Source organism: Passer domesticus, chromosome 5 (genome assembly GCF_036417665.1).
Source record: "Passer domesticus isolate bPasDom1 chromosome 5, bPasDom1.hap1, whole genome shotgun sequence".
NCBI lineage: Eukaryota > Metazoa > Chordata > Aves > Passeriformes > Passeridae > Passer > Passer domesticus.
This window is the reverse complement of record NC_087478.1, coordinates 1,867,745-1,877,902: the sequence shown is the minus strand read 5'-3', so window position 1 is coordinate 1,877,902 and position 10,158 is coordinate 1,867,745. Positions and strand designations below refer to the sequence as shown.

The window sequence follows — 10,158 nt, the reverse complement described above, 5'->3', positions numbered from 1 at the left end:
GATCCAATTCCAGCATCCCATGGGGAGATGCTCTGCCCAGGGCAGGAGCCAAGCATTCCTGCCTGGATCCAATCTGAGCCTGGAACAGCACAGCAGCCTTTGCCCACTGCATTCCCAGAGGAGCAGCTTTCTCCTGCCCTGCATTGCCAGAGGAAGAGCAGGCCCATCTCCAGCAGCCCTGGAGCTGCAGAGGAAAACTGCAGCCTTGTGCAGGATCCCTGCTCCAGCAGAAGCACAGCTGGCACTGCAGGAGGGCTGAGCCCCCATGGGATGGGACTGTGCCACCCCCCTGACCCACAGGGCTCAGCTCCTGCTCTCACTCTGACAGAGTTGTTTCATATCACTGCATTTTAATTTTATTTTTATTTTTTCTCTAATAAAGAACTGTTATTCTCATTCCCATATCTTTGCCTGAGAGCCCCTTAATTTCAAAATTATAACAATTCAGAGAGAATGTGTTTACATTTTCCATTTCTAGGGAGGCTCCTGCCTTCCTTAGCAGACATCTGGCTTTTCAAACCAAGACACTCCTCCATCCCAGTGCTGGGTCATCTCACCTGGGGATGGGCCAGCAGCTTCTGGAGACCTTGGGACCTCCAGCTGCAGGTGGCTCCTTGTCAGCCCCATCCTGAGGAGACAGCCTGGGATTTTAGGGTGACTCTGGCTGACAAAAACACATAGCAAAATGTAATGTCCCACCCTCACACAAGGACAGGTATCCATTTCACTGTATGGCCTCCTCCAAAGCCCAAACACCTCTAACATCTCCCTCCCCACAGGAATACCCAGAGCATGGGTGTCCTCCGAGAGATTTAACATGGGCAGGGTTATAATGAGACATACACACATCTCACTTTAATGTCCCAGTGCCACCCAAGAGGGGAATCTCACCAGCTCTGCAAAGCCCCCTGCACTACATTAGGGGAGAGTTAATTCACTGGAGGAAACTGTAATCTGATTTCAGCCTGACAAGCCAACATTATTATTCTTTTCCTTTCTATTCTTTCATGCTTAAACTGATCCGCTGTCATCCTTTGTCTCTCTCCATCTCCAGCCTATATCATTTTCAGGGCAGCCTGTCTCCATTAGATTTTCCAGCTCCTAATATTCAATTTAATTTTAAAGCTTGTTCGTGCTCCCTCCCTTTCCCCCTTCCCCTTCCCCTCCTGACCTGCAAATCCCCCACCCCTCCCAGATGACACAGCTTTCTTCCCGATTTCCTCCCTGTGATTTCTCCTCCCCTTCTTCATTATCAGCATGTCAGATTAGGATCTGACAAGAAAGTGGAATCGACTGTTCATCCAGGGCTTTACAGCATAAGCAGGATTAGTTACCCTGATCTAAAGAACATTTTCATTTCTCTGTAACTGGAATATATCTAAAGATTCCCATCATTCAACCAAATATGTGGGCTCTTGGCCTTTTCCACTGGGAAATGGGCAGTTCATCCAAAATTGCTCCTTGCCTGCTGTAGGCTCTCAGGAACATGAAGGTGAGAGAGAGTTTGGGCAGAGGAAATGTGGGAGATGAAATCCCAAGGACTGATGGATGCAGATAGCTGGAGTGGGAGATGTTTGGTCCCACAGCAGCCTCACCATGGGTCGCTCTCATCCCAGGGGATGTTTTGCTGCTCAAAATCACCTGAGGAACACCAGCAAGCCCCAGCCCATGAACATTCCTGCTCCCTCCTGCCATGCCATACACCAAACCACTTCAATCACAGGGTAAAAGACCTGCTCCAAGATTGAAGCAATGAACTGATTAACACATTTTAATGATGAGGCTGATTTCCATACCACAGCACAGATTTTCATGGTGAGATCCACTGGCCTAGGAATTCCTGGCCTGTAAAATCCCTGTGTTTAGTGCAAACTCTCTGTCTGATTTATCCACAGAGTTCACACCAGTAATGCTCTGTCTCAAGCCATAAACCTTTAAAATTGGAAAGGGAGCACAGGGGATGGCAATGCAGAAGCAGAATAAAAGCAAAGAGGGTTAGTGTTTCCTCATGGCTGGAAGGACTGAGGCAGTGAGGGCTCCTGGGTGTCCAGAGTGGGGGATACAACAGGAGAACCAAGGTGAAATGATGTGTTCCTCGTGGGTTCAGGGCACAGACACATCCCTGATCTTCTAGCCCACACAGAGAACTCGGGATGAAGAACCCCAGGGTACAAAAACCATGAGCTGGGACCAGCAAGATTTTGCCTTCCTGCGTCTCACCTTGGCATCTGGGCTAGATCACCAAATACATAGAATTAAGGGATATCTTCTGCCCTGTCACACAGGGTGTCTGTGTGACAGGGCAGAAGGGGGTGTGTGTTCTATATCCATCTTTTAGAGGTGGGGAAGTTATCTGCTGTTTATTGGACAGTTTTCTCTATCTCTCCCACAGCTAATCCTCCCTCAAGGAGGAAGAGTAGGCCCATCTCCAGCAGCCCTGGAGCTTCAGGGGAAAATTCCAGCCTTGTCCAGGATCCCTCTTTGCCTGAGAGCCTTTTAATTTCAAAATTATAATAATTTGGAGGGGGGGATTTACATTTTCCATTTCAAGGGAGGCTCCTGCTTTCCTTAGCAAACACCTGGCTTTTCAAACACAGGGGTTCTCCCAGCACCCAGGGATCTGGGCTGTCAAAGCAGGACACTCCTCCTGGCTGAGGTCATTGGCAGAAGGCTCAAAGAAAAGTGTTGGTCAATTCCAGGACAGAGGGAAAATAATTTGTTCCCCCACAACAAGGTATTCTCCTAATAACTAAGAGATTAATTTAAAGTCTGAAACATAGGATGTTAGATCCCTCCTGAGAATTTTTTTATTTTACATCGGCTGTTACAACTTCAGATGTTCGGGTTATCCTCACAAATGTCTGAGCCATCCTTGTGTCTGGCTGAGTTCCTGGCCTCATTGACATCTTATGGAAATGAGTCCCTCAGTCTAATTACACTTTGGAAGACAAGAGATTTCCTTTGCATTGAATATCTGTCTCATTCATGTCGTATGAGACAGAGCGAGCCATTCTCAGCCTACCTCCCTGATTTTATGTGCATCCTCTTGTCTCTGCCCTTTCCCCCCCTTTCCAATATACCAAAGTGTAATTTCATTGGCTTTATTTGCAGAAGACAAATTTCTCGGGAAGTTAATCCTTCTTCTTTTTCCCCAAAACCTCCCCTGTGTCCTTCCACAGATGTAGTGACCTTCCAGGTAAATCATGGCTGCAGTGATTTATGTGATTGCAATGCCAGATGTTCTCTAATGTTCACCAATTCTTTCCATGTGCCATAAGGAAATACCATAAGAATATGGTATAAGGAAGACCTTGGTCAGTAAAAATATGCAATGCAATATCTGGGTAATTTTTAGAATACAACTGTCCATGGATGTGGAGACTGCTGGGCTGATTGGGTCCCTTCTTGGTATAATATACTTAAATGAGAGATCAAAAAAAGCCAGTGAAAAGCCTATTTTTACTTTTATCCATGATGTTTTATTCTGGGAGAGCAGGTTTTCCAGCTGCCTGAAGCAGTCCCTGGTGTTGCCAGATTTATTGGGAGAATCTGATGGGTGAGGAACTCTGTAGAAGATGCTCTGAACCTCTTAGGACAGGTGAATATGGGACGTGAATGGGTGCTAAATATGTGCAGAAAAAGGATGGCAGAAAAATTCTCCAACCAGCCCTTCAGAAATTTAGGGACAGGCTGTGACACTGACACTCCCATGAGCTCTGTATTTCTTTCCTTTAAGCAAGATTTCTTTTAATAGATCTGATTTGGCTCAAGCTGAAGACTGAGCTATAAAGGCTGTGAGACACTGCAGAGAGATCAAAGGGAGTTAAAGGTAAGTGAGAGAAGGAAAATGCACGAGCAAGAGAAGGGAGCAGCATGAAGGGAGGGGCTCAGGTGAGAGCCTAAACCACTTTGTTCACATGAAAGGGAAGTCAGCAGAAACTCTGTTATTGTTCATGTGATTTTCTCCCAATCAGAGTGTAGGAGTGAGAAGCAAAGGAATATCTTGCCCATGTTACATTAAAATGCTGCTCATTTTCTGTCTGCAGCTGCTAATTCCAGAGTCATTAGGGGAGCAATTGCCAAGGCACCTTTGGCTGAAGTGCTTTTGTGAGACCAAATCTCCAAACCTGCAGGGTGAGGGTGGCAGAGCCATCCTCTCTGCTGGCCCTGGGACATGGAGTGTCCACTGTGAGCCAGCAGGTCCCACTGTGGAGGAAAACAAGAGACACGAGGTTTTAGTCCCCAGCTTGGAGTAACCAAACAGAGGCAATTTTGTGACTCTTACCTGTGGCTGTTCCAGCCCTGGATGTGTTCAAGGACAAGCTGGATGGGGCTTGGAGCAACCTGGGATAGTGGAAGTTTGCCCATGGCAGGGGTTGGAAGATGACCTTTAGGGTCCCTCATCATGAAAAAATGTCCTTCCTTATCTCTATTCTGTTATAACCTATAGAATCCTATAATTCAACCTAAAACCCCAAAGCAAACCCCATCTACTACTTAGAAACAAACAAACAAATAAACAACCAATAACCCAACCCAACCCACAGCCCACAGGGGTGAGATCTGTAAGTTTTATCTCTCCATTTCCTTACAAATCACTGACTTGGGCAGACCTGAAGAGCTGGGTGAATTTTGATTGACCTGACACCTGCACTTATGGATAAGAAGCTCCCAGAGCAGCTCAGGAGGAGATGAAACAGTGCCAGCCCTATTTAAAGCAGTAGTTTTAAATTTAATTTCTTAGCTGGGGGAGTTGGGGGAGGGATAGAAGGCAACAGCTGTCTCATTATACCACAGAGGGTTCCTTAAGTGAAAACTGAATAGATTAGTCATGGATAAAATTAAGACAAGGTCTTTAAGCCATCAATATCTCCCAATTTGAGTGCAGGAGGGTAGGGAGTTGGTATTTCACTTCAATCTCCATGACTGGGGGTTCAAAGTTTATTTTTAAATGTGTCTCAAAGCCAGATGTGAAATATTTTCATTGCCCCACTTTTGTTTAAAAGTTTCCAATCTAGCAATTATGTTTTTCCATCAGTCCCAAGACCAGTGTGTGGGATTGGAGAAGCTTGCAGAAGTCTGCATTGCATTTTTAGCCAATTATTTGAGTTTTCCTTCCAAGTAGAAAGTCAGGATCAGTTCCACCTCCCACCAAGGGATTATATCAGGGCCAGTGTCTGCAGATCCATCCCATCACTTCAACAGAAAGACCTGCAGGTGTCAGGAGAGGCATGAGCATGGTTTTAGGGGTATTTTTCATGTTTTGGAGACTCCCCTGAGAATTTGCATCTCACCACCAGCACTCTGGGGAAATGACCATTGAATGGTCAGTGCTTCTGACCACTGGTTTGAGGTGGTGGCTCTCATGTGCTCCAGGGAACCACAGGATGGTTAAGAATGGAAAGGAGCAGTGGAGTCATCAGCTCCAACCTCCTTTCCTCATGCTGGCTGTGCTCCAGACCCCAGCCAGGTCTCCAGCTCTTCCTCTCTTTCTCTTTATCTCTTTCTCTTTTTCTTGTCCTCTTCCTGCTCTCCCTTGGCAGCTCCCTAAAGTATTTGGCTCAGCAAGATGAAATGTGGTAGAGAGGGACCCCTGACCGGATCTTTGCCAACTGCCCCAAATAATTTGGCTGATTTTTGATCACCCCAATTGCCAGTTTGGGGTGATCAAGTCGCCAAGGCACTTATTGATGGAGAGGATGTTGCGTGAGCATGTCAAGAGCTTTGCTGAGGTTAAGCTGTCTTACATCTGCTGCTGCTCCCCTGACCCACGAGGGTCATTACACTGTCATGGGAGGAAATTAGGTTGGTTGGATGTGATTTGTTCCTCAGGCTGGATTCTACTTATCCCCTTGCCATTTTCTAGGTGCTAAGAGACAGATTGCTTGACTCTTCACTCCAAGATTTTTTTGAGCACTGAAGCCAGGCTGATTTGTCCCTAATTCCCCAGACTCTCCTTTCCTTTTACTCTTTTTCAGGAGGATGATGCATTTGCTAGGTGATAACAGCTTTACATTTCCACCAGACCTTCAGGTTCAATTTGACAGAGGGTTGTTCTGCAGCACTGAAGGTCCTTCCCGTGGGATGTGGCAGATCATCATATGAAGATTCAGTGATTTTAGTTGCCCCATCCTAGAGCTAAGTGGGGCAGCTCTGCCCCAAGCTGGTACAGTTTCTCAGGAGAAGCTCTGGGAAACCCACTCCTTGTTTGCTTGTGTTTAAATCAAACCAACCTCTTATTAGGCAAAGCTGTTACAGAAGACAGGCAGGGAAATAAAAATGTGCTCAAACTCCCTTTTTTTCTTTTTTTCTTTTTTGTTGTCCATCCCAAGTATCATCTCTGTTGAGATTTTAATTATTTTTTTCCCTTTAATAACGAGCCGCTGCATTGTTCTCTCCCTGCGCCCGCGTTGTTGTGCCTCTGAAAACACAATTAGAGTATATAGCGTATTGCTAATTTAGTTTTGAAGGATGTATTGTGGGGAATTAAAAAATAAAGGTGAGGGGGGGACCTTGTGTTCGCCGCTGTTTCTGCAAACAAAAGCAAGCAGGGCTCAGACAATTGGCTGCCTGGGATGGCTCTTTTTCCCTGCCTGGAGAGAATGAGCAGGACCCAGAACAAAGCCCGGGCTCAACATCTCGTGGAGTACGCTCTGATGGCCAAAATGTAAGGGTTGCTGCGTGTGAATGGCACGAAACAAAGGAGATTTTAATTGCAAACATTGATCATCCCCTCTGGTCTCTGGCACGGGTTGCTGTGGCTTCCTCACTTGGAAGCTTTGCTCGCTGCAACTTTGCAAATGTTTTTCAGGGGGCCTCCGTCATGTGGCCTTGTCAAAACGACAGAAAGTTGCTTTCTTTATTTACCCCCAAACAATAACAATCCAGCTTTTTTTTTTCACCTCCTTCTTTTGCTACTTTAAGGTTGAGGCAAAACCCTGTTAGCTGTGAGGGTGCCACACTTCCACTCTCATCTGACCAAGCTGCAAGAAACCAGGACTCCTGTGACCTCGGGCTGAAGAATAAGGTGGTCTCTGACTTTTTCCCTGCTCATAAATTCTGTTTGGGTAGATAAAGGTAGCAAAAGGTCTGTGTTATGGCCTCGCCAGAGATCTGCTAGCTGGGAGCTCTCCTGGGAGGCCAGGAGAGAGATTACATCTGCCTGCTGGAAAACCTCTGCAAATGCCAGGCTGCAGAGCAAACGGAGCAGCCACAGCCTCCTGCGAGCGCTTGGCCAAGGAGGGGACGTGCTGCGGGGAGTGAAGGGGGTCAGGAGCAGCTCTGGGTCTGCCAAGCACACAGAGGCAGAAACAAAACAGTCCAGGGGCCGTGCTGTTTTGGTTTTTTTTAAAGTTTCACTTTTCTGATGTTTACATTTTTGTAATGGAGTTTTTTACGCACTTTTCATGTAAATAATGATTGTTTCGTATTCTTTTCTAGAGGAAGAAAGAATTGATAAACTGTTGATTTAACCAGTGTGGTTGGAGAAGTAACAATTTCATCCTCCAATTAATAATCACTTCTTAGAATTCTATAAATATCGAAATCAAGAAATAAACATCCCCTTTTTTACCTTGGACATCTCAGCGTGTGAGTGTCGTTCATTTTGTGTTGTATTGCGACAGGACAGTCTTCTCACCCTTCATGGCTTGCATCCACACTGCTGAGCTCCTCTTGTCCCCACATCATTTCCTGTTGGGAATGGCCCTGGCATGGCACAACCTCTGAGTGGGGTTCAGGAAAATCCTGTTTGGGCACAGAGCCATTGCCAAGCACGTGGGTGGTGGAGGGTCAGTGCTTGGTTAGGTAAAGCCAGAGCTTAGTTAGGCCTGTGATAGCTTAATTGTTATGAATAAAAAGTTATCTATTTTTTTTTAAGGTTGCAGAGTTAAAACAAGTTGGAGCAGTTGCTGTTAAGTTAGCTTCATTGTTAAGAGTTCTTCTTCAATTACCTGTTAATTGTTGGTGATTAACCATTGTCACCCTGATGCTTGCCAGGGAGGGACACCCCTGCAGGTACCAGGAGAATGGGAGTGGCATCAGAGCTAGTATGCAGATGAGAAATGCATTGCGCCCCAAATTTTGCAGTTTTCCAGGAAAACTCCTAAAATCAATGAGCCAACATAGAACTAGGGGACCTAGGTGATCTCTAAGGATGGGAGCGTAGTCCAGTGCCTGCTTGGATCCTTTTTGCTTCTCACCCTAACCTAAAAGATGTTGATTAAAGAGACGACCTGGGGTGTTGGACCAAAAAGGTGGAATCTCCTAATCTCTCATGAGGACAGAATCCCCAGCTCTGTCTGCAGACCAGGGGACAAACCTGCATCACCCTCCTCCTCCGTGCCACTCCTGGGAGCAATGGCAGCGTGGGCGCGACCTGTCGATTTCTCCCCACCTGAGCTGATTCTTTTTAATAAAGGCATTTAAAAGGAGAAAGATCTCCTGCCCATTTATTTCATTGATGGTGATGTTTGTCTTAGATATGAAACTTTTCCTACTTTTTACAGTGAGGACAGCAGGGAAGTTGTTAATGAGGATCATCGTGCCATGGTACAATGTTTACACACTCAGAGGCACCTGAGGGCTCCAGCACAAAGCTGAAGTGAAATAAAGCATAGAGAAGGTCAGGGCTTGCTGTTCAGGAACTTTGGAGTGCTCCAACACCTCCTTCCAGCATGGCTTAAGGTTTCCTGACAGCAGCAGAGCTAAGCTTAAACCTCTTCTCCTTTGATGCTTTTTCTCTGCAGTTTCATTGTGACTCTCTGACTTTCTTCTATCATAATAAAATGTCTCCTCTCCTTTCTCCTTCCTGAACTTTTCCTGTCCCTCTTCGCGCTCTTTGGTTTTGGTGGGAATTTTTTGGTTTTTTAAAAATTTTTTGGTTGGTTATTTGGATTGTTTGGTTTTTTGTGGTGTTTTTTTTTTTTTTTTTTTTTAAATTTTGTTTTGGGTTTTGTTTGTTTGTTGGTGGTTTTTGTGTTTTGTTTTTGGTTTTTTTGTGGTTTTTTGGTTTGGTTTTTTTTTTATTGGCAGCCCAAGGGTACTTCTCCTGAAGATTCATCTGGCTTGAAGGGACACTTACATGGGAAAGGATTCATCTGTCTTGACAGTATCATTTACTTGATCCTTTCACCATCACTGGAGGGAAGGAGGCACATTGGGGGAATGATTAGTTCAAGTCCACATCTAAAACAGATCAAGGAAACTGTGTTGGGTGGCATGAAATCCAACCTGGCAGGGTATCTGTGACCTCCTCAAAAGACAGATTTTGGGAGACAGAGCACTGACAGAGCACTCTGAACTATGCCCTGCTCTGCATATTTATCTGTTTGCTCTGGAAATTGTAGTTGGAGGTACAGGTGTGAGTGAGCTGGAAAAAGGCAGCCTGACAAGTTCAGTTGTTATTTTAAAGTTTCCACTTTTCTTTAGTTTTAAAACATTTTTATGAGGTTTTCTCCCAGCAGATAACTGTCCCTGATATGGCTCCCACTTCCTGGGCCCAAAGCATCTCTGAAATGAGTAATGCTGCTCTAGAACTACGCTGCAGGCTTTGCTAATGTCAAAGTACATCTGAGCTCAGCCAGAAATGTAGCTCTGGCTCTTGTCAAAACTCCTGTGTGCCCCATCTTCCCACCCAGCAGGAGTTTTCCATCAGCTTCTTCCAGAGCCACGGGGCAGGCTCTGCCAGTGCCACTGGTGGTGGATGCTGAGGACATGCTGTGTGCAATGGTACAGAGGAGGAAAGCAGTGCTAGAAATTACACATTTAGTGTTGTAGCACCAGGGGAAGGAAGAAACCTCAGTCTCGCACAATGCTTGATGTTGTCCGAGGTGAAAACACAGGGTGAAGAATTCCAGGCCGGAGTTTATTGTGCAAACCAAGCCAGAATCTTGGTTCTATTTAGAAACCCTTTGTAGCATGAAGGGTAAAAAAAGCAGCAAAACTCTGACTGTTGATGATCCAAGGGGTGGAGCAGCTCTGCTCTGGAGCCAGGCTGGGAGAGCTGGGAGTGTTCACATGGAGAAAACTCCAGACAGATCTTCCAGGGCCTAAAGGGGCTCCAGGAGAGCTGGAGAGGGACTGGAGTCAAGGCCTGCAGGGACAGGGCACAGGGAATGGCTTCACACTGATGAAATGCAGGTTAAGATTATATATTAA

The 10,158-nt window shown here is 45.8% G+C and overlaps 1 long non-coding RNA gene across 2 annotated transcripts; it reads left to right on the top strand.

Moving 5' to 3' along the window:
- The first annotated feature begins 1,604 nt into the window (after positions 1-1,604).
- On the top strand, positions 1,605-7,027 carry LOC135301212 (uncharacterized). 2 transcript variants are annotated; one of them, XR_010362944.1, is made up of 3 exons: positions 1,605-1,724; positions 3,755-3,829; positions 6,925-7,027. It is a non-coding gene; the product is annotated as an uncharacterized LOC135301212 (long non-coding RNA). The 2 variants fall into 2 exon arrangements; XR_010362943.1 differs by lacking the exon at positions 1,605-1,724 and adding an exon at positions 3,513-3,598.
- Positions 7,028-10,158: the final 3,131 nt, after the last annotated feature.